This window comes from Anabrus simplex, chromosome 6, assembly GCF_040414725.1.
Source record: "Anabrus simplex isolate iqAnaSimp1 chromosome 6, ASM4041472v1, whole genome shotgun sequence".
Classification (NCBI taxonomy): domain Eukaryota; kingdom Metazoa; phylum Arthropoda; class Insecta; order Orthoptera; family Tettigoniidae; genus Anabrus; species Anabrus simplex.
In genome coordinates, this window is record NC_090270.1 from 289,630,848 (window position 1) to 289,656,944 (window position 26,097).

Below are 26,097 nucleotides of genomic sequence, written 5' to 3' on the forward strand. Positions count from 1 at the left end.
CTAATCTTTCTGCGATTTTTTTACACTTGGCTTCTTATCGAATAAAGAATCACTCCCTCTGAATTTGTAAACAAGTTTCCGCGCAGTCTCTCTATGTATAGGGCGTACAGCTGGAAATTTTGTTACAAATCGCCTAACGACTTCCCTGCAAGACTCTGCTTTCTCATAATTATCGTAAATAAATAACCTTTCTTCTACCGTGTACGCATGTGGAGACATTATGAGAATTATACCCCGAAGTATCGCTTCACAACTCGAGAACAGTAGGAGCGACAGATCAACATTTAATACACGTTCTAAGCACGGACCTGAACTGCGAAGTGCGGGCATTCTCGTGCTGTCACTGCGCTGTATAACGGGAAGTGATGAGTTAACGGGGGCTACTACCAGCCAAGCGAGGAAAAAATCTCACCCTACGTTTGCCTACTCTTTCACCAAACATTCTGAGAATACCAAGGCTATAAAAAGTGAAAATGCATTCGAAGCAGCTCTTTGTGAATTCTTGTGTTAATGCATTTCTAATTACTAAACGTGCTAATTAAAGTATTTCTGCAAACATAACTCGCTAATTCTTGATAAACTCATGTATAATAATGATTAGAAAAGATGTGGCAATGTCGACAGAGGATGCTGTCCTTGGACCTTTTCGGCTTCGAGGGAAACATTCGCCGTCAATTTGATGGCCTCTCTCCATTCTGCATAGGATAAGATTCGTTGACCTCATATCAGTTTGTTCCCTGGGGTGCATTCTTAAAAGAGCGAAGTACCCTTTCCCTATTTCAGTAGCTTCATCCACGACTGAAATTCTCTGTTGCAATATCTGACGAACCTTTCTTACATTGAGAAAATAGTTTCTTTTGAACATGATCATTCATATATTGCCAAACAACAAGGACGTTCTTTCCCCAAGTTCCTAGTTGCATTTCCATTTCCGAAGGTGCATACAGCCCTGAGGTTCACTCAGCCTACATTCAAAACCCAAAGCCCTTCAGGCTAGCAAAACAATGTTGAAAACATCCTAGGAATTTGAGCAACGAATTTTAGGTAAATAATATATTATGATAATATATTCTTTATTTATTCCTATAAATTACAATCCTTTTCTTAATCATCTGTATCCGGTCGATTAGTTTAGCAGTTTAACTTTCTCTACCACTACAAGGGCTAATGTGAGTCAATGCAAAGTTTCATTTAAGCGCATATATCTACATTTGGTGAGGACATCTTTCAAAAAAATCAAAACCGCCTGAGTTATTGAACCAAGGAACGCATTACAGAAATAATTATGTAAATAAGTTAATTTGGTTGGGATTTGAGTAAAAGAGAAAACGAGCAAAGAAACAAGCGATTTAAAGCTGGTTTTCCGGAACTACATTTAGACTGTAAGTAATTTTCGAAATTTCGTTTTTAGTTTTATAGAATTATCCATGGCTTATAATTTGAAATCTTTCCGCACTCTTTAGTCCTTAAACGTTCGGCATAATTGACGAAATTGCTTTATTTCACGTTTCTAGTAGTACGGGGCTCCTTACTTTGTCTGTTAACATCAAAATGAGTACCAGGTTAATTTCTGGGAGAAAAGGTGACTAGGCGTAGAGCTGACCACTCTACTCCAACAAGTGCCGAAGTTACGGATAGAAAAATCGTCTAGAGGTACGTTATATGATAGCTTATCACATAATGTGAAGCTATTTGTGTAGTTTGTCACATAAGGATACCTTTCTTGCTTTGTGGTGGTCCGCATTGAAAATAAACTTGAATTGGACACATGTAATTCGATGTATCACAGTAAGATGTTCCCTAGCTGACCATTAAGTATGTGGCACCATCAGGAACACAAATATCGCCACATTTAGGATAAGCCATATTAGAACACACCCGTGGTATAGGGGTAGCGTGCTGCCAATTACCCGGAGGCCCCGGGTTCGATTCCCAGCCAGGTCAGGGATTTTTACCTGGACCTGAGGGCTGGTACGAGGTCTACTCAGCCTACGTAATTAGAATTGAAGAGCTAACTGACGGTGAGATAGCGGCCCCGGTCTAGAAAGCCAAGAATAACGGCCGAGAGGATTCGTTGTGCTGACCACACGACACCTCGTAATCTGCAGGCCTTCGGGCTAAGCAGCGATCGCTTGGTAGTCCAAGGCCCCTTCAAGGGGTGTAGTGCCATGGGGTTTCGTTTGGTTTTATATTAGAACGCATTTCTAAAAGTTTTTGCTTTCATATGACAAACTACAAGTGTTATCTTCAAATTTGAATATAGATTTTAATGACATATTATATAGACTTCTGTAATCATCACCTAAACTATAAACCAGGAATATTTTATTTTCGTTTAAATTTTAAAACATCCTCAGAATGTATTGGCCTTCATTGTATGTCATAGTGTCATTTTCGTGCCAACTTTTAGGACTTATGGCTGAAGATGACTTCCAAGTAAAGTCTAAACTAGTACTATGGTGTTTTAACTTATACTTTCTGTAATAAATGTGTACTGAATAGGTGAAACTCTTTCTTCCTTTGAATTGTTCCCCGTGTGTGACAATTAATTATGTTGCTATCTTGGTATTTCCTATGCAAACCAGAGTGGCGAACCTAAGGATGTTTGTCAACATAAAACTACACTTACTTCACTCCACAGGAAGAAGGAAGACGGTATTTCAGGTAAAGTTGTAACACTAGGGTGGAAGCATTAGAGGTGTGTTCTAAGCTGTATACTGAGCGTCTAGTGTGGAACGACGTGCAATTTACACGCTTAATCACATTATGTCAAGATGGATCGTCAACAATGGCAGTTGATCGACGTGTGGGCCATAATCAAAGTGTTATTACTAGAGTAGCGCAGCGGTACAGGGAGAGAGGAACTGTTGATGACTTGCCTCGATCAGGTCGTCCGAATGCTACGAGTGCAGTCAGTTACCGTTACCTTCGGAAGAAACCTGAATGCAATGCTACCACGCTGTACAATGGTCTTTGAGCAACCAGAGGTCTCCGAATTTCAGCTAAAACTGTGAGAAACAATTTACCCGAGGCACAGTTTCACTCCCATGGCGAGGTCAAGCTCTTAATAACAGGAACCTGTGGAGAGATACAGGTGGGACCAGCATTATACTGAATGGTCTCCTCATAATTTCTATAATGTCCTTTTAACGCATGAGTGACGTGTAAACTTTTTCGGCAACGTGTTTGGAGGCAATCTGGTCAGACTCATGTCTCAGGTACTCTGTCCAGCACGATGGAAGTTCCGTGAGATTTTAGGGTGGCATTAATTATGTGGTGCCACCGGTCACTACTTCTAGTCATAAAAGGAAATGTCATGGCTATACAATACATGGACGACATCCTCTGGTCCTTTATTGACACCGTACCGCCAGCTTTTTTGAGAAAAACTTGCCTTAATGGACAATAATGCGCGCATCCATCGTGCGATTCTGCGATCGCTGGAATAGCCTGCGTGTTTACCAGATATGGACCTTGTTGAATTGCTAAATTAAGGAAGGCTGTTTATAGACGTGAAGACCCACCAAAAACATCTGCGAGATCTACGGCGAATCATCACTGAGGAGTGGGGCAATTTGGACCAGCGTTACCTTGATAAACTAGTAGACAGTATGCCAAGACGAATTCAGGCATGCATCACTGCAAGGGGACGTGTTGCCCTGTATTAAAGGTACTCATGTGTGCTGTATTCAAGTTGACAATGAAAGGCTGTATTGTTGTAGGGGCTGTCATTTGCTGTTCTGTTGGGTAATACATAACGCTGATATGGTATTTCTGTATGTCTCTCTCTTTGTTTTGTGTGTGAAGAGTTATTAACTCTTTGGACCGAGGAGATGCAAGACTTTTATGGCGTGTGCATTTTATCCGTTTTATCAGAAATGATTGAGCAATCTTCTTTAGGGGATTAATCTGTAGTGAGTTAATAAGAATAATTGATACTGATATATTTAACATCAAGCATTTCTGATCGGATTGCAGCAATGGTGAACATACGAGGCCCCCAATCTCGTTTCGCGTCTTATCAAGTACAACTTGTGAATCGAGTTCTTTAATGAAGTTCACATGTAGATAGAGAATCGCACTTCCATTGCACTGCGAATAATATTAATACGAACACTGATAATCTCTTCCACTTTTTCATGAATAAAGAAGGCTAAAATCTAATATTATTATGCCAAGCACGAAATATTTTACCTTGCGGAACTTCGTTATAATAGAACCAATTAAATCTCAGGAACTCGTATGCTAATTTGTTAACTCAGGGTGTTGAGAAACCCTTCATGTCGACGCAAGTAAATGCTAATTTCCAGAAGTAGCAGACCCGTAAGAGCTAGTCAAACGGTATAGAAGATTTGAATATTCATGAGTCTAGCTCTTCATTGTATCTGACATTTGCTTTCAAGATTGCTCCACAAGACAATAACTGTATTAATGAGGACGGTACATATCTTAAGTGTATGAACTGTACTTCACTCACTGCGTTATTTTGTGCTCATTTTGTGTGAATGGGATGTCTAAGCAATGAGTGAATGAATGATTGAATGTACGAAGGATGAAGGGCAGGAAGGAACGAAAGAACTATTGAATTTATTTCTTAAAATTCGAGGTAAACTTGTTTCAAGAGACAATAATGTGCGCATCCATCGTGCGGTTCTCCTTGATGACTTCCTTCATGATCACTATACTACTGGAATGGAATGGCCTACATTGGCGTTCATAACAATTATTGCAGTACGAAGTGAAAGGGAAAATCTAAAATTTTATATATGTATCAACTTATAATACTTATAATACGTGTTATGTAATATTTAAATATGTAGATATAAAATACGAACATAAATTTGAATGATTAAAATTTGAGAAAAGTTAAGGTATATAAACTGCACTGCCCGACAACTTATTGAATCATACAGAAGAAATGTTCGGATATCAATGTAACCTTGTACACGATAACAAAAGGGTAGCAATTCTCAGTGATAGGTAGAACGGCCACCAGAGTGCATTGGTGTTGTTCGCGTTTTCTGTTGTTACCAGGCCTGGTAGGGTACATAAGGGGCGTGAACCGCATCATATGTTGAGTCGACAGGAGACCCGAGACACTCTCAGCCCAGCTCTCGTATTGAGCAGACCTACGGGTACCAAGCACCGGCAACCAAGAGACCAGCTCCCTGCACTCTAGCCTCATCGCCACCATCTACCAGATCGTCGGTACGTCTGTACCAACCAAGCTTCAGAACACCCAGCTATACGCGAGCACTTAGCTCGCAGAAAAAGCAGGCCACCTGCAACACAGCCTGTTTAAACAAAACAAGGGAGAACTGCCAGCCAAGAATCAGGGCAGAACGAAGAATTGCCTCTTAACCAATTTTTACAAGCAACTAAGCAATTTGTCAGCCCTCAGTGTGGTCAATGGTTCGGAACTTGTCCCTTTGCGACACGGTAAAACAACACCTGTTTCGACCGTGTCCACTGAGTGAGGAACAAATAATTAATTGGTCCTCTCTCACTACTTCACCTCCACCTCACATCGCATTTCACACCATGAATAACCTCAACTTTGAGGAAGCAGAAGAAATGTTTAACGCTTTCTTACTTATAACAACACACAAACACACCACACACACAACAAACCACACAACAGTACTACCACATCCACTACCCCTCTTCGCAATATCGTCACAACCACACACTCTCACCACAAACCAGGTCCCCTCAATACCCACATCCAGCAGATCAAAAGGAAGAAGAAAAAGAAGAGATCGATTAAACCGAACTCCTCTTCTGTGTCCGAAACAACAATTGCTTCCCAGTCTCCCCAAAACACATACATACATACATACATACATACATACATACATACATACATACATACATACATACATACATACATACATACATACATACATACATACATACATACATACATACATACATACATACATACATACATACATATATCCATCCATCCATCCATACATACATACATACATACATACATACATACATACATCATCATTATAGACTGTTATGCCTTTCAGCGTTCAGTCTGCAAGCCTCTGTGAATTTACTAAAGGTCGCCACAATCCTCGATTTTCATCTAGTGTTGTGGCCTCATTTAGTTATATACCTCTTATCTTTAAATCGTTAGAAACTGAGTCTAACCATCGTCGTCTTGGTGTACCTCTACTTCTCTTACCCTCCCTAACAGAGTCCATTATTCTCTCCTAGGTAACCTATCCTCCTCCATTCGCCTCACATGACCCCATCACCGAAGCCGGCTTATGCGTACAGCTCCATCCATCGAGTTCATTCCTAAATTAGCCTTTATATCCTCATTCCGAGTACCCTCCTGCCACTGTTCCCACCTGTTTGTATCAGCAATCATTTTTGCTACATTCATGTCTGTCACTTCTAACTTGTGAATAAGATATACTGAGTCCACCCAGCTTTCGCTCCCGTAAAGCAAAGTTGGTCTGGAAACAGACCGATGTAAAGATAGTTTCGTTGATCGCAACTGCGAGCTCACTGCATTAGCTTTACTACACCTTGATTAATCTCACTTTATTACCATCCTGGGAGAACACACGACCTAAATACTTGAAATTATCGACCTGTTCTAGCTTTGTGTCACCAATCTGACATTCAATTCTGTTGAATTTCTTACCTACGGACATCAATTTAATCTTCGAGAGGCTAATTTTCATATCATACTCATTGCACGTATTTTCAAGTTCCAAGATATTATACTGCATGATTTCGGCACAATATGCCATTAAGACCAAATCATCAGCATAGACCAGACTGCTTACTACATTTTCACGTAACTGAATCGCTCCCTGCCATTTTATACCTTTCAACAGATGATCCATGTAAACTACGAACAGCAAAGGTGAAAGATTACAGCCTTGTCTAACCACTGTAAGTACCCTGAACCAAGAACTCATTCTACCATCAATTCTCACTGAAGCCCAATTGTCAACATAAGTGCCTTTGATTGATTTTAATAATCTACCTTTTAAATCCATTGTCCCCCAATATAGCGAACATAATTTCCCTCGGTAGCCTGTCAAATGCTTTCTCTAGATCTACGAAACATAAACACAACTGCCTATTCCTCTCGTAGCATTTTTCAATTACCTGGCGCATACTGAAAATTTGATCTGGACAGCCTCTCCGTGGTCTGAAACCATACTGGTTTTCATCCAACTTCCTCTCAACGACTGATCGCAACCTCCCTTCCAAGATGCCAGTGAATACTTTTCCTGGTATACTAATCAATGAGACACCTCGAGAGTTGTTCCAATCCTTCCTGTTCCCTTGCTTATAGATAGGTGCAATTACTGATTTTGTCCAATCTGAAGGTACCTTACCAGCACTCCATGCTAATCTTACTATTCTATGAAGCCATTTCATCCCTGCCTTCCCACTACACTTCACCATTTCAGGTCTAATTTCATCTATTCCTGCTGCTTTATGACAATAGAGTATATTTACTATCCTTTCCACTTCCTCAAGCGTAATTTCACAAACATCATCTTCCTCCTCTCCATGAGCTTGGCTGTTCACAACACCACCAGGATGATTTCATTTTACATTGATAAGATGTTCAAAATATTCCCACCACCTCTCCAGTGATTCCCTGGGATCTATTATGAGTTCACCTGATGTACTCAAAACACTATTCATTCCCCCCCCCCCTTCCTAAGATTCTTTATTACCGTCCAAAAAGGTTTCCCTGCGGCTTGACCTGGCCTTTCCAGGTTATTACCAAAATCTTGTCTCGACTTCCTTTTGGATTTAACAACTACTTGTTTCGCTCTGTTTCTTTCATCTACGTACAAATCCCCATCTGCCTCTGCCCTTGTTTGGAGCCATTTCTGATAAGCCTTCTTTTTACGTTTACAAGCTGTTCTCACTTCATCATTCCACCAAGATGTTAGTCTTTTCCCATCTTTACACACAGTTGTTCCTAGGCATTCGCTTGCTGTTCCTACTACAGCATACCTGCATGCCACCCATTCACTTTCTATATCCTGAACGTGCTTACTGGCTACTGTTCTCACTCATATCCATGTACTTCTGTCTAATTTACTCGTCTGGAAATTTTCTACCCTTATTCGTTTGCAGGCAGATTTCACTTTCTCTACCCTAGGCCTAGAGATACTTAGTTCCCTACAGATCAGATAGTGGTCTATATATAATCGAAAAATCCCCGGAAAACTCGTAAATTCCTTACAGAATTCCTGAATTCGAAGTCGGTTAAGATATAGCCTCCCATGTGTAGCGGTGCATAGCCTTATGCTTGAAGAATGTATTCCTAACTGCTAAACCCATACTAGCACAGAATTCCAGCAAACGCTTCCCATTCCCATTATCTTCCATATCTTCCCCACATTCACCAATGACCCTTTCGTTTCCTTCAGTTCTTTTCCCAAATCTCGCATTGAAATCGCCCATTAGCACTATTCTATCCTTGCCGTTGACTCTGACCACGATGTCACTCAATGCTTCATAAAAGTTGTCAACTTCATCCTCATCTGCACCCTCACATGGTGAATACACGGAGACAATTCTAGTCCTAATTTCTCCAACTGACAAATCTACCCACATCATTCGCTCATTTACGTGCCTAACAGAAACTATGTTGCGTGCAATGGTATTCCTGATAAAGAGCCCTATCCCAGACTCTGCCCTTCCCTTTCTAACACCCGTCAAGTACACTTTATAATCTCCTCTCTCTTCCTCGTTATCTCCCCTTACCCGAATATCACTTACTCCTAGCGCATCCAGATGCATCCTCTTTGACGACTCAGCCAGTTCTACTTTCTTTCTTCCATAAGCCCCGTTAATACTGATAGCTCCCCATCGAATTCCATTTCGTTCGCCAAGTTGTTTCCAAGGAGTCCCTCGCCTGTCAAATGTGAGTGGTACTCCGTTATTCACATAGGTCCGAGGCTTGCTTTAAATATTCTGAGCTCGGTAAATTCGTGAAACAGAACCCTACTTATACATAGTCCAAGTGAGGATCTCTCCTCTAACGGGTTATGGACCACCGGTGAATTGTATAGTCCTAGCCGCCTGAGCACAATGAGGGCCATGACTCAGAATATGTCCGAAATGCCCTCTCCAATTCCATAGCAACTGGTATCCCGGCTCTCAGGACCACTTACTAGGCTACTCAGTCGTTGCCAATGTTTCACGAACTAGGACGTGACAGCAGTAATCCACACCATGAACAATTCTCCCCAAAATGCAAATTTTTAATATTTCCACTTAACAACCCTGACCCAGTCCCAAAAACCAGGAAAACCATCATAACTGCCCTAATGCCCATCTTCAACCAACACCTAGTTGTAATAGAAGAATCCCACACTGACCTACTCATGCTCACTACGCGAAGAAAAAATATATCAATGCGCAACATACTGGAAACTCTCAATCTCACAAATATTCTCATGCCAACAGTCATTAATCCCCAAAATAACACCTCCAATCAGTACGTCCAAATTGACTCTTAAGTCACGAACCAACAGACCGAAACCTCAACCCTCCCTCCTACCGTACCTCAGTCTATAAATCACGTCTCCACTCAAACTACACCCACTACAATAGACTCTCACTCCACAGCCACCCCACAAACCTCTGACTTCTGCGACCAAATCAGCCCAACCTGTGAAGAAACCTATTCTAAAACTATCCCAATCCCGCCCCCATTCCCTCCCACCTCTTCCATACTTAAGTCAATCCAAGTCAAGAAATATACCACCTCCACCCCATACAAACCTTCAAATCACAGGCTGCTCAGAAGAAAACCAAAATACTCCTCACCCAACACAAGCCTCAGGAGCCCACCAACACTACTACACTAAACCACCCTCCCCCTCTTCTCACTCTCGCCCTCCACACCCCAAACTCACAATTCTTTGCTATAACTGTCACAAACTGCACCCTCATGCAGCTCGCTGGGAAAACAAAACCCGCTGCAATAGATCTGGTGGCCCTCACCGTCACATTGACTGCAAGGTTCGTAGGGACTAGGCGAGATGCGCGAATTGGCACGTTAATCACGCGCCCTCATTTCGTGGCTGCCCTTACTTTAAGAAGGCAGTTATCAGCAAATACAAAATATACATACACACCACACCAACCATAGTCTCAAAAATATCCCACTTTTACTTTCTATACCTAAAAAATCATCGCTACTACCCACCCCAAGCCGCCTCCCACTTCTTCCCACCCCCAGCTTATCACAGCCCAACCAAGCAACCAGCACCCTTCTTTAATTACTCCTTACCCTCATTTATAAACAAATTTTGCAATATCCTGTACCACCTCGGTGGACTGAGTAGCTGAGACCCTAGATACTCTCAGCCAAGTATCCTCCTCCTTTCCGCCACGAACCATGAAACAATTCACTTCCTCAACATAATAAATAAGCTCCAGGTGAAGCACTGGTATTGGAACGAGGTACGGTGCGATGCAAAATGTAGATCCCGCAGTTAAGCAATATCGGGCGTGGTCACCCGCTTTGTTTCAAAGCGTACCCACTCGTACTACTCACAAAGATAACTACCTACGCTGCCTAATTTAATTATCTGCTGTAATTTACATAACATCCGCCTATGTGGAGCGAATTTCTGCGATGCAGCCGCTACAACTCTCACGCAACAATAGGCTTGGTCAGCTACTGTATGGGATACCCTACAGTGCTGCCACATCGCACACACTAAATTCACTGTGTCAGCCATATAGGCCTAACTGAAAGAACCGCTGACCCTGGTCCACACACACACACACACACACACACACACACACACACACACACACACACACACACAACCTTATATTTTCCTCACCAATTATAATTTTTACCTAGTATATATACCAGGTGGCCGCCTCTGTGGTGTAGTGGTTAGCGTGATTAGCTGCCACCCCCGGAGGTCCGGGTTCGATTCCCGGCTCTGCCACGAAATTTGAAAAGTGGTACGAGGGCTGGAACGGGGTCCACTCAGCCTCGGGAGGTCAACTGAGTAGAGGTGGGTTCGATTCACACCTCAGCCATCCTCGAAGTGGTTTTCCGTGGTTTCCCACTTCTCCTCCAGGCGAATGCCGGGATGGTACCTAACTTAAGGCCACGGCCGCTTCCTTCCCTCTTCCTTGCCTATCCCTTCCAATCTTCCCATCCCTCCACAAGGCCCCTGTTCAGCATAGCAGGTGAGGCCGCCTGGGCGAGGTACTGGTCATACTCCCCAGTTGTATCCCCCGACCAAGAGTCTGAAGCTCCAGGACACTGCCCTTGAGGCAGTAGAGGTGGGATCCCTCGCTAAGTCCGAGGGAAAAACCGAACCTGGAGGGTAAGCAGATGATGATGATGATATATACCAGGTGGCCCCCGAACGCCGTACTTTCTACTTATAAAATACGGAATATATCGGCAACTACAACGAAACTCTGCGAAAGTTCACGGATAAAATATTCATCTGTGACTCCATTATGATTGAAACAATATTTCGGCTCGTTATCTCCACTTGATAATGCTAATTTTGGAATCGAAAGAAGAGGATGTTGCAAGGAAATCGATCCACTTCAGTTACCTATGAAATACAGGAACCAAATTCTCATTAATCAAGATCGGTCGGGACCGGGCTGAGTGGCTCAGACGGTTGAGGCGCTGGCCTTCTGACCCCAACATGGCAGGTTCGATCCTGGCTCAGTCCGGTGGTATTTCAAGATGCTCAAATTCGTGAGCCTCGTGTCAGTAGATTTACTGGCACGTAAAAGAACTCCTGCGGGACTAAATTCTGGCACCTCGGCGTCTCCGAAAACCGTAATAGTAGTTAGTGGGACGTAAAGCAAATAATATTATTTATTATTAGATCGGTCGGGTGTGATATCTCCAGTTCCATTTATTCTTCCATCTGATCAGTATTTTTCAACATCCCCACTGAAAAGACAAGAGGACAATAGCGTCGAATTAATATTTTCTTAGAAAACATATCCCTGAACATGTTCCTACTTTTTTAATGCGGATGTTACTTTTTGTAACTTAAACTATACTATACGCACATACGAATGAACACTGTTAATTCGCTCACAAGTTTTTTATGAATCTACCACCTACGTCCTCAATATATTTTTAAAATATGCGTGATTGTATGTGATTCTCATCCTGTAAGTCTGTTATTCTTGCCGTACGTACAATCTGTCATGTTCCTTTCTCCTTTCTAATTGTTGTTAGTAGGCAATATTTGTCTAGTTGTACTTCCCAGTAAAATAATTACCATCACATTCTCCCACAATTTGGCTCTAAGTCATCGTCGGGTGTCGTCGTTCCTAGTATTGCGGAATTACATCAGTCTAAGGTACCACCAGAGCATTGGCTAGCACTCCCATTCGCAGAGAGCGACTGGGGGCATCAACACTGTCAGCTTTTGACTCAAGGGATGGGGACATACAATGTTCAAATTGGACCCCTGTCACATGACTCCACTTTGTCCAAGTGACATTGATATAGGTGCGTAAATCTGGAACGACGCTAAGCTGAGTTTGCAAACCTAAGTAAGTCAGAAGAGAGGTCAGAGTACGGTCTGGATTGTGCCGGGTTGCAAGCTCAGCAGGAGGCGAGACGAAGGTTGTTTAAACCTCGTATGCCGACTTCCGATGTTGTTTATTTCATTTCATAATTTTAGCTTTTATTATCCGGGTGCCTTTTGCCACGGTCTTTAGATCACAACAAGAGTTGATCATGGGCCATATGACATCGCATATGGTGGCAGATTGCTGTTAAATTTACGTTACTGTATTCTATAATCTCTGTACCTTGCTTACGCCTTAAGGTTTAAGCCTACAGATTTGAACTATGTATTGGGCGTGAGCCTGTAAGGTTCAATAAATCCTTGTATTCAAATATTGTAAGTCTGGAACGCTTTCTCCATCGCTTCCCATAATGGAAATTAAGCAATTTTATTACTCAAACTTTTATCTATCTGCGAACCACGTAACATATTATATTAGGTCTACTTGATTTTCATTGTGAATGCAAATTCGCTAAGTCGTTGATTCCATAGCCGCATTTACAATAATTGGAGGTCTTCATGTCGCAATGAATTTAAATATAGTAACATTGTAAAAAAAGTTATTGAATGTTCAATGGGTCTTTCACAAGTACTTGCCTGGGGAGGCACCAAGAAACCAGAGTATTTTTCTGAAGAGAAGCAAATACGCACCGCATAGGTCCCTGGAACATCCATCATGCATATGACACTTTATCAATGTATTTCTATGATTTACAAGATATGTTGAAGGCTTGGTGAGAATATCTGGAAACTCGTGGTTTTCCTTCCAGTGGCAACAGATAGAGCTTCCCAAAATATTAATCTGCAATGAACAGACACAAATGGGGTGGAAAAAATCCACATCTCTCGGATAGGTCAGACTCTGCATAAATCGATACAAATGTAACAAACAGTACATGATTGGGGTGATATTATGTACATATTGTGAGATAGCAAAATACGAATAATAATTGCAAGGGAAAAATACACAGAAATTATCTTTCACATCGGAAAATTCTTATCGCATCAAATTTTAATTTATTTTTATGTTGAAGTAAGGGCGGCTGAATCTTAATTAATTATTAATTAACTTTTACGTAAATAAAATAATTAAAATTTCTCTGTGAAGCTCTCATATCTACACTACACCTAACTAGGCTACCATTTCGGCTAAGCTTGAGGCTAGTTTAATACGGAGTTGCAGAAATGGGTGTATTTAATTCATTTCTCCAAATGTAGATGGTCGTCAATGTATGAATCTTCTCCTTTGATGTTGAAATATTCCCGCGAAAGCTTGACTGTCAAAGTTAAAAGAGAAGTGCGCTGTGTGTGCGGTGGGTCCACATTACGTATTCCCTCATCATAAAGGTGAAGTCACTGTCTGTCTTCATTAGGTATTCCCACAAGTGCTTGTTTCTGCTGCACTCCAGGAACGCCTTCCCACGAGACACTCTAAATAATACTACGTTTAACTCAATGATTGTACCCACCTCCTCACGTGACTACAATTTTCAGTTTTTTCAAAGATGAACCGGCAATTTAATTTAACTGCACATTTCCTAATGATTATTACCGATACGAATGTTTCTCAATTAATTCCTTTTACCGCCACTGGTAATTTCCAAAATTACATTTTTTTTGCTATTTGCTTTACGTCGCACTGACACAGATAGGTCTTATGGCGACGATGGGATAGGAAAGGGCTAGGACTGGGAAGGAAGTGGCCGTAGCCTTAATTAAGGTACAGCCTTGCCTTGCCTGGTGTGAAAATGGGAAACCACGGAAAACTATTTTCAGGGCTGCTGACAGTGGGGTTCGAACCCACTATCTCCAGGATGCAAGCTGTCAACCAAGTGCCCCCAACCGCATGGCCAGCTCGCCCAGTAAATTACGATTTAAGGGTGGTTATAACCAAAATTGTGACCTACAATTCTTTAGCCATCACCCCAAAATTTGAGCCACTGACACTTAGTCTTATGAAAAGTCACCAAAAATTATGAAGAAATTGATTAACCAGTTTTTTGTACCGATATAGAGTTTATTACATTTTACCAAACGACTAGGAAAATGCTCCTTGCACCATATTTTTATTTATTTTTGAAGTTGAAATAAAGGCAGCTGGATTTTAGTTAATTAATGAATTAATTTTGGTGTAACATTTTGCACAGTAGTATGGCAAATGATGTGGTGCATTTTTTAAAATGAAGTGGGGAAAACTGTAAGAGTGAGAAAAGACGTATTGAAGACGTGGACTTGCGCTCCAATCGCATGATCGACCCTTCTAAAAGTGGCGCTTGGTGTTTCCACTTTGGTGGTAGAGTGAAAGTAAGTGCAGTGGTGAAACATCTTGGAATAGTCACTTGGCATATCTCTCTCTCTCCCTCTCTCTCTCTACAAAGGAAGTGTGGCTAAGGGGCAACTTACACGCTGTCGTTGCGGATAGAAAAACCGCTATGTCACAATATTTCAGCTTAGAGATCAGATCAGAACGGTTCTGTTATCTAAGATTCAGTATAACATGGACTATATCAACGAATTTTCGTTGTAAGTGAGACATGTGTTGCGGGTCAGTATTTCTCCCCTCAACATTTTCACATGTACTCGCTTCGGCGGTACATATACTAAAATTGGAACGATACAGAGAAGATTAGCATGGCCCCTGCGCAAGGATGACACGCAAAATCGTGAAGCGTTCCACATTTTTCCTCCCCCATGGTCTGGTACCTTGACGTGGTGGGGAGGCTTGCGTGCCTCAGTGATCCCGAGAGCGATGCCGGCGGGAGCTTCGGCTCCTGGCAGGGTCACCCTTGCCGGTAAGGTCGAGGATGAGGGGCCAGACTAAATGACAGACCTTCAGCTGTAGGTCCTGAAGGAAGAAAATCTTTGTCTCAGGGAGTAGGGAATGAGAACACCACCAGTCCTGAAGTTGCAGCATGGCAGGGTCCTAAAGGAGTATGGAGTTAGCAAGTCACTTTGCAGTTCAATCATGAGTCTGTATAAGAACTGTCGGAATTACGTGCGGACAGGAAATGTGAGGTCAGCAGAGTTCACTACGAGACAAGGAGTCCGGCAGGGCTGCAGTCTTAGCCCTCTTCTTTTCATCGTATACCTCGACCATATTATGAAGCTGTGTCATGAGAAAATCAAAAAATTGACAGTCGGAAATTATCTCATGCGACCAGTAAGATTTCAGACCTGGCATTTGCTGATGACCTGACTGTTGTTGCCTCCAGCGAACAAAACCTGCAGCACAACATCAATGTATGGGTGGAAGAGCTTAAGGAAAAAGGAATGGAGGTGAATGCGGACAAGACAAAGACTATGGTTATCAGCAGGAATGAGGAGAGGCACTGTATCATGGTCGATAGTAAACCATCAGAGCAAGTCACCAAGCTCAAGTATCTTGGCTCAATCATCAGCTCAGATGGGAAAATGGAGGAGGAAATAATAGAAATAATAGGAACAGCAGGGCGCTTGTTTAATGCCACCCGAACAAACTTCCTCAACAAGAAGGAGATCTCAAAGGGCACAAAATTAGCCGTTTACAAATCCACCTTCATTCCCACATTGACCTATGGCTGCGAATCCTGGGTGCTAACAGAAAGAACCAAGAGCAGAATCCAGGCGGCAGAGATGAGGTACCTCCGGAAAGTAGAGGACAAAACCAGGAGAGACAGGATCAGGAATACAGCCAGCCGGAAAGTATTGAATATGAAGCCACTGGAGAAAACCATCCAAGAATATCAATTGAGATGGTTTGGCCATGTCCACCGAATGTCGACAGACCGCTTGCCGAGGTTAATGAGGGAGGTGAGAGTGGAAGGAAGGAAGGCTCGAGGAAGACCACGGAAGACATGGGAGGAGGGGATTAGAGAAGCACTGCAGGAAAGGGGACTCTCGGTACGAGAGGCCGTTGCCATTACCGGAGATAGGAGTAGATGGAGATCTCTCGTATCCTCGACACCTCATGGTACAAGAGGACCGGATTAAGTAAGTAAGTAAGTAAACATTTTCACATAAGGGTATTTCGAAGTGCACCGACTGTGTATTGGTTACATCAAACTATTGAACACTGTTGATCTCAAATTACTCCTGGCCAAAACATGTAGATATTTACAGTGACGCAGTTGACGTTACACGTCCTGACTATTTAATATTGCGCAACTCCCCTGTCCGACATGACTTAGACTCTTAGGAAGAAAACACTCTATTGTCAGTTTTTGCTATATACTTATAACATTTGTATGCATATTCTACATGATATCCGTCAACAGACACGGAACTAGCTGAGCACAGCACCACCATTTAATAACGATGAATAATGATATCTAGTGGAGCCTCCGTGGCTCAGACGGCAGCGCGTCGGACCCTCACCGCAGGATACCGTGGTTCAAATCCCGGTCACTCCATGTGAGATTTGTGCTGGACAAAGCGGAGGAGGGACAGGTTTTTTCTCCGGGTACTCCGGTTTTCCCTGTCATCTTTCATTCCAGCAACACTCTCCATTCTCATTTCATAGCATCTATCAGTCATTAATAAATCACTTTGGGAGTGGCGACCCCATCGTACTAATAGCCTATATCTGCTTCATTCATTCCATCCCTGACCCGGTCAATGACTGGAAAACAGGTTGTTGGTTTTCATTTTTTTCAATGATATCTATTGTTAGAAACCGATATTACAGTAACGTAACAACTGAATCGAAAACATTTGATAGCTTTTGTACATCTGAATTTGAAAGTTAAAGGTAACAATATTTGTAATAGCGACACAAAGACGAGTGAACTGGAGTGCACAATGTTAACAACCTCTTTTCACTTTACACCAGAACCTTCCCCTTGTCCGATCTTACGTCGAAAATGATCCATGAACAACCATGGAAGGCCTAAAATTTAATTCTTAAATATTTATGTTATTAGTAGTCCTATCATAATTGAAATCAGTATTCAAAGTCGGAGAAAAAGTCGCTACATTCTAGGCTATAAATAATTTTATTCACGCTTAGTGAAATGGTAGTTTAGGGGAAGGACACAAATTTGATTCTCAAATATGTGTGTTATTAGTGGCCCTATCGAAAAATACCAGATACTAAAGTTATATAGTATTAAGTTTCCGATTATTTATGTCTTATACATTTTTACCGTACCGGCTATGATAACAGAGATATTCATGAATTTGGATTTTTGTTGCTAAGTCCATATCAGTGCCGTCAGGAGAAAATGGGTAAACAGAATTTACTATAATGAAAATAGGTGTGTAATGACGGGGAATAAGGAACTACAGTCTATGCTACAAATAATTTTGTAAGGCGCCCTAATATCACAGATTCGAAAGAAACTAAATATGAAGGCCTGCAATACAGAAAACTCATAACACTGATCAGCAATAACATTACATTGACCTACTTTTTTTTGGTGATGTGTTTTGTGTCTAGTGTTGCCACTCATCTCCGATAGATGGGGTTACTGCTGTATACCGAGGTTTTTTAAAATTTGGTTTATGCCGCACCGACACAGATAGGTCTTATGGCGACGATAGGACAGGAAAGGGCTAGGAGTGGAAAAGAAGCGGCCCTAGTATTAATTACGGTACAACCTCAGCATTCGCCTGGTGTGAAAATGGGAGACCACGGAAAACCATCTTCAGGGCTGTCGACAGTGGGGTTTGAACCCACTACCTCCCGGATGCAAGCTCACAGCTGGGCGCCCCTAACGGCACGACCAACTCGCCCGGTCGTACCGAGTATAACAGCCTGCCTGAATGTTGTCGAGAAGTAGCTGGGGAGTTAGGTAACTTTCTTCTTAAGCATGCCATTCCTCTGATTCGTAAATTTTCTGATACTGCTGGTACGTAACACACTAGTTCTTCATAGCATTCGAGCTATTCAATTCCTACTCTAAGGCACTGATTGGAAGGAGTAGTGTGCATATTTAACGGAATAATGGCATAGGAGTGTTCACGGCTGTCTGCGGCCTAGTCATTCCAGCACTGGAACTCTGAATTGTTAGATCGGCACCGTAGCACTGATCGTTAAAAGTGGAAAAATGTGCGGTTTTCCATTTTTTTGCTAGTTGCTTTACCTCGCACCGACACAGATAGGTTTCATTGCGACGATGGGACAGGGAAGGGCTAGGAGTGGGAAAGAAGCGGCCGTGGCCTTAATTAAGGTACAGCCCCAGCATTTGCCTGGTGTGAAAATGGGAAACCACAGAAAGCCATTTTCAGGGCTGCCGACAGTGCGGTTCGAACCTACTATCTCCTGAATACTGGATACTGGCCGCACTTAAGCGACTGCAGCTATCGAGCTCGGTGATTTTCCATTTGATACAGTATTTTATATGATAACATTGCTTTCAATCGCTACATTTCTTCTGACGTTTTTGTAATGGCCTAAGTTGACTTCATTTAGGAAGACCACAAATACAGTCGTTCTGAGAATCCCGTACATCAGGTAGTTGAAAATAAAACTGTTGAGGGTGTATGTATTCGTTGCGATGTGTATACCAGACGTAATATCTTGGGCCATTTTCTTTATCTCCTTTGGTGCCTTCTCCCCTGCATAACTAATGATGCTACTTTTCAAGGCACTCCCATTAACGTGCTCATGTCCTGGAGTAATTAATACTTCATCCTTCACGTCAAAACACTGTTGATTCATAATAGATGTTATAAAAGACATTTAAACAAGTGTACACCTCTACGCGTGCTCACACAGACGCATGATGGCTCTGGTTTTCTGAAAGCGTTACCCTAATAATTTTTACTTCCAAAGTGTAAGTTAAGACTATTTTTTGTCAGAGGAGATATAGTTTAACCCTACAACCCTACAACCCTACAACCCTACAACACTAATGTTCGTAATTTTTACGAGCGCCAATTCTTCATTGTTGCGCGAAACGTGCGGGAAGACACAAGCGCTCCCTAGTCCTCAGTGCCTTCGTAACTTTAATGCTTGAATGATGAGCTTATGACTTCCAAGAGGAAATTCCGCGCACTGTTTAGGAAACAGTTGGGCCTTTTAGAAAGTCTTCATTCTTACGAACGTGTGTAGCCCCGTTACGTCTAACTAGGTCAGGAGCGCTTACTATATGGACTTATAATTACTTTTATTATGTAGGTAATCCACGTTCACAACATAAGCTGCCAATAGAAGAATGTCCTAATGAGAAAATGCTTCCTAATTCGACCGAGTGACGAGCTACTCTCGTCGTGGATGCGAAGTAGGTTACACATTTTAACACTATCAAACGATCTGCCTCACTATACAGTCCCATCGTGAGGAAAATGGTAGAACATCATCTGCCCCGAGGAAAACTATCTGCCACATATGTCCATAAAAAGAATGTCAACAACATTTTGTACCGGTTGTTGTAAGGCATTTTCAAAAGAGCACAGGGTGCAAGTACGCACTATGTGTTCGGAATAAATGTTCTCATTGATGTAAAAACTATTTCTTCTTTGCCCTATACAGTGCTCTGTAAGGCTTCTTAGTGATAATTAATATACAAAAATGTGCTGCCAAAATTTTCGTTACTTTTTCATGTAAAAGTAACGAACGTTTGTGAAGAAAGGCAATTGTAGAAGGTTTGTGCTCCATGGTTAAAGAAATGTGAGAGTAATGTTAAGGATAACTGTTAGGTTCTTCAGTCCGTAGAAACTAACTTGGAGTAAATACATGTATAAACAACCTGAAAGAGAAAATAAATTATAACAGTATTATATCTGAAAATGAATCAACTTAATTAAAATAGAATTGTATATTTCATTCTTAAAATATCATCCGATTCATTCAAATCACACTCATATATTTAGAAATAAACATGTACGTTTATTTCTGTTTACATACTTAGGAACTTGAAATCTGTAACTTATTCTAATGTAGAGAGAAAGTAGGACATCATTCAGATAAGCAAATGAAATATGTAATTATATGAATAGGCATTCCACACTCTGAAATTATACTTAACAATGGTTTATGATAACTATGACCATGGCAGAGTGCATGTATGCACCATATGGTTGTTGATAATGCTGTCCGTCTCCTGTTTATTACCACTGACCTACAACAGTATGTCCTCTTTCTCAAGAAAAATCCGATTTTGTATTTACATCGCTTCTAAACTGAACATTTTCGCAGTAGAGATATAGAAATTATGGATGTACCTTAAGCGGATCTTGTAAATCACAGCCGGTATAGATTATGTATAGTATTGAGAATTCCATTTTAAAAGTGACTAGCTCCACGCGAGATTCCATTAGAACTTAAACGAACTGGCTGCAGAGAGCGTGAAAGCCGCAGAAGACTGCTGTTGTCACTGGGAAGTGAAACAGCTGGACGTCGCTGTGTGTTTGTCACCCGGCTGCACGGGGCTTAATGCTACAATCAATAGAAAGCTGAACGGATGGACGGTAAACACACAAACAGTGTACAGTTCTTTGTGATTCGCCGACAAGGTAGGCAGCCATGCGTGACACAGCTGCGCTTGCTGGGCAATGAATATGTGGACCGAGATAAAGGTCCTCTGAGAGGCCTAATGCTTTCCATGTTTCCCCCTGCATACTAAATTATACAATATGAAGTTGAATTTCTCTGGACGTACTGCTGCAAACTATAACATATTTTAATGTCAATCTTCAGTGAAATTTGCACGTTCCTTCCCCTTGTTAGTTTAACCCTAATGGAGTCGCCCACTCATTTGTTACGTTAGCAGTCACGCGAGATGCTGACAACACCCCAACTCTCACTTCATAGTATTGCCTACATAAAGATAATCCCCCCCCCCTCAAATATTATTATGTGTAATATAGATTTACAATATAGACTAACATATGAAAATCGTTAAATGTGTAACACAGATCTACAATCGTGTCAAGAATATGAAAAATAATGTAGCAATATCTCAATTGATATCTTTCAATAGAAAACAAGTCAACAAATGAGCATTCCACCCAATATCTCTGTTATCAAATTGAAGTAAAGACAGACCAATGCACTCAATATAAGTCCAGAAACTTGGCCTATATCACTTGGTGGTACACTTGAATCTTCGTAAATATTTTCACACATATTTCTCATTTGTTTCAGACCAATCACTAAACAACGTCGATCACAGTATGATAACGTATTTATATCGTTGCTCCTATGACATCCTGTGCACCGTGATTGTTTCAGAGCTTGTTCTTGAACGTTTGTTATGAGTGATTTCTGACAAAAGAGTAACGTTACAAAAATGTTGCAAAGTTTGGGCTGGGAAGACTTGGGAGAAAGGAGACGAGCTGCTCGACTGAGTGGTATGTTCCGAGCTGTCAGTGGAGAGATGGCGTGGAATTACATCAGTAGACGAATAAGGTTAAGTGGTGTCTTTAAAAGTAGGAAAGATCACAATATGACGATGAAGTTGGAATTAAAGGGGACAAATTGGGGAAAATATTCGTTTATAGGAAGGGGAGCTAGGGATTGGAGTAACTTACCAAGGGAGATGTTCAATAAATTTTCAATTTCTTTGCAATCATTTAAGAAGAGGCTAGGAGAACAACAGATAGATAATCTGCCACTTAGGCGACTGCCCTAAATGCAGATCGGTAGTGATTAATTGATTGATTGATTGATTGATTGATTGATTGATTGATTGATTGATTGATTGATTGATTGATTGATTGATAAAAGGGATTTTTTGTTGACGTATTCGAATGGTCCTTGGTGGGTCACCCTTATTCCACGTAATTTATCTCCACCCAAGTAATTATTATTTCCTCCTTCATAGTGAATTGAATCGTTCTTACTCTGTCTGTAAATAACTTCTTCACTATCAGTCTCTGTGTAACTGTCTTGGCTAAGTTCCTCACAATTGTCAATTTCTTCTGAATTTGAATCATCGAAATATTTCTCACAACAGACTTCGATCTTCTAATACATACCGTATTCTAGCTACACATCCATAGCTACACATTTCTACAGAAATGAAATGGCGTATGGCTTTTAGTGCCAGGAGTGTCCTAGGACAAGTTCGCCTTGCCAGATGTAGGTCTTCTGATTTGACACCCTTAGGCGATCTGCGACTCGTGATGAGGATGAAATGATACACCCAGCCCCCGTGCCATCGAAATTAACCAATTATGGTTGAAATTCCCGACCCTGCCGGGAATCGAACCCGGGACCCTTGTGGCCAAAGCCCAGCACGCTAATCATTTAGCCACGGAGCAGGACTTTACATAAAATGAGACTTGCACCACTCAAGCGAAAAATGAGCACTGAGCGGGACATTTTACGATAGTGGTCGCTCTTGTGTATGATTACACCCCATGTATGAAGAAAGAGCGCTAACGGATGTCACAGCGTTTCTGATTATAAGCATTCGCTCAACACATCACGGTCAAGGTCACTTTGAAAGGTGTAAGAAATCACAGCAGGCTAAATGGATTCTATCCCAAGATACAACTTAACAAATATACGTCGGGTGTTGTCAACGTCCCACGCGGCTCTTTGAGGGTTAATTATGATTTAGAACCTTCGCCTCAAAATGTCACAGCATTTTCGGTACACATCAGTTTTTTAAAAGGATTTATATATTTTACTGTAGCAAAGAAAATCCATCTCTATACAATCCACGAAGGCCATTGTAGGAATGGAACTACTACTACTACTACTACTAAAATGTTTACACTCCTCCACTGAAGGAGAAGGCGGGCCTCATAGACGGTGACGCCGTCGCTCAGGCCGGGAGGTTCGTTACGGTGAAGGAGAAGCTGGGAGAAAGTGAGAGGGTTGGCTGCCGTGGCCCATACTAGGAACCGTCATAGCATTTGCCTTAATGCAGGAGAGAAAACCACGGAAAACCAAGGAATGGGAGATAAAATCTTCCACAATTCGTAACCTCGTCGCATAGTGCGATAGAGAGGTTAGCCCCGTTCCCGTTCGGATTTGCTCCCCGAATTACTTTGGTACTCATTTTTGGTTTAGGCTGAGTGATCCTCAAGGGCATGTGCCGATGCAAAAGTGGAAATCTCGTTTCTTAAACTTTTCGACTTCCTAATTGTGAGTCGAACTACTTTTCATAAGCGACTATTTCAATACTTGATGGAACAAAATAGACCCCTACGAACCAACATATTTTTATATGTTTACTACATTTGGTCTCGGCTTTTGACGTCTGGAATTATGAATTTCAACCAATAGTAGCTCTCGCCTTGTTTACCGTGAGACAACAGGTGTATTTCAACGCTCCATGCGAACAGTATGTATGCCTGTAGCTTCCCAGTATGAACGTACCTGCCGCGTATGACAGTGCTCTGGGCAGACAGCTGAGAGAAATTCGAGGAAACCTGGACCTGATAGTAGTGGGTTAGTCCTTTCAGAAATCTTATCCTTCCTCACCAAGCAAGTAGGAGCGGTGAACGTTCCTTCTCGCCCCGTCTTCTTACCCGCCTTGAAGCGAAATTCATCTGCCTTAAAATAAATCCACGTGTTTTCTTAAACAGTTTTGGAAGTGATAGCATTGAATCAAAATACGTTCTTAGTAGATCTTATTGAATCTCCTCTTGCTTACCGTGTCGTAGTGCAATTTACCTCCTACTCCTTCGACATCGACCTGGACGTGCGAGATCCCTGAGTCAAAACCTCGAATGCTCCTTTAATAAATGAAGAGGTAATTTCCTGTAAAATCTTTGGAGTTAAGAAAATAATGTATATGGCCTTTTTTCTAGGAAATGAGGCATTAAAACCTCCAGGGCCCTCATTTCTACCTTTACAGACGAACACTTTACTCGTTATGTTGTTTCCTTGTCGGGTAATGTAGCGTATGATCTGAAAAACAGCAAAGGTATTTTCCTGGAAAACTACGGGAATTATAAAGACAATGCACAGGAATATTTTGTAGAAGATTCCGTTGTTTATACACGTGGTGGGCTTAATATTTAGTAGGATTAACAGTTGCCAGACGCGCAGTTTTTAAAATGTTATTTTCCTTTCTTTACATGTGGTTGCTTGTGTGTGTAAGATAACATGATGATGGTGCTCAGTATGCGCCAATCTTGAACAAATCAGATTATTAATGATAAAAACATAACTGAAAATATTTATGTGGTACCCTAGATCAGATCCGACACACATACCAACTTACACATGTTCTCTCTCTTTATAAAGTTAATATCGATTAAAAGAGTTATAGTTCACTTCTAAGGAACCGGAGCCAAGTCCTTGAGAACTGTGAAGATTCCTTGAAGTTTTTCTTATTTCCTATGTCATATGAATATCATGTCTGTACAAAGACAGAGGAAGTATCGACCTCGTGGTAGCGTCATGTATGTCTTCATCACCGCGCAAATAAGAGGGGTGATCTCTTCATCTGACCTTTTCTCTTTTCCTGCACGTCTTAGTATAATGTTATGTAACTGAATGTATGTCCGTTTTTGGTCGTAAGGATAACAGGTTTTAATTTTCACCCGTCAAAGCATGCAACAAAACACAGAAAATAATATTTTACAGAAAAGCTGTTAGAATGAGGCAGGAAATGCGTATAAAGCTTAGTATATTCTGAATATCGTTTATCAAGTCACATGTATTATACACGTTGATGTTATCGGTTTTTTTCTCTTAAATGAAAGACCAGAGGAACATGGCATCTTAAAGCTGGATGAGTAATAAAATACCTAAAATATTCCGTCCGTTTATTAGCTCGCTTAAAAAATTGTAATTATCCGAAAAGTAATGTAATGTGAGATAATCTTACAAAAACGTTACCCTGTTCCACGTTTCTAACTCAATCTGACCCAAGAATAGATGACATATCATAGGACCAGCCATTTAGGCCACTAAATCCGGCGTGTCTTATGGTATAATCCTTTGTCGATATGACGTACGTTTAGTAGCAGTTAATCTGTAAATGAAGGTCTTCAATATTGTAAACACGCATATACTTTCGTACGTCGATCTATATATATTCACTGATCCAGAAAGGGTGGGTCTGATATTGTAATCAGTTCTCCCCACGCCGACTTTGACTGGCAGTAGGAAAGGGTTCCTTCTCCAACTCCTGTGTAACTGTCATTAGTAAGGAAGGCCTACAATTGTAATGAATAGTTCCCTTCTCGATTTGACTTGCAGAAGGCAAGTGAGCATGCAGTTTTGTTTAAAACTCCCCTACCCGATTGTGTTTGGCAGTAGGCAAGGGTGCCCGCCATTATAAAGAAATGTCCTCATCTAAAATGTGACTGGCATTAGGCATAGTGGCCTGCTATTTTGATGGAAACCCACCAACTTGGTATGACTGGCAGTAAGCTGGTTGGCAGTACGAAAATGGGCCTGGCATTATAATGATAACTGCACAACTCAATTTCGAGTGATAATAGGGTAATTGCCTACCATTATAATAGAAACTCCTCAACTGTAATCTGTCTGGAAGTAGGAAAGGGGGCTGCCATTTTAACGAAAACTCCCCAAATCGATTCTGTCCGCGTAGTAGGCAATGGGGCCTGCAATTATAATGTAAACTTCCCAACTCGATTGTGAATGGCAGTAGACAAGTGAGCGTGCCGTTATATCACA

The 26,097-nt window shown here is 41.5% G+C and overlaps 1 non-coding gene across 1 annotated transcript; it reads left to right on the forward strand.

Annotated features, from left to right (window-relative positions):
- The first annotated feature begins 15,151 nt into the window (after nt 1–15,151).
- On the forward strand, nt 15,152–15,258 carry LOC137501373 (U6 spliceosomal RNA). Its single transcript, XR_011018517.1, has one exon. It is a non-coding gene; the product is annotated as a U6 spliceosomal RNA (small nuclear RNA).
- Nucleotides 15,259–26,097: the final 10,839 nt, after the last annotated feature.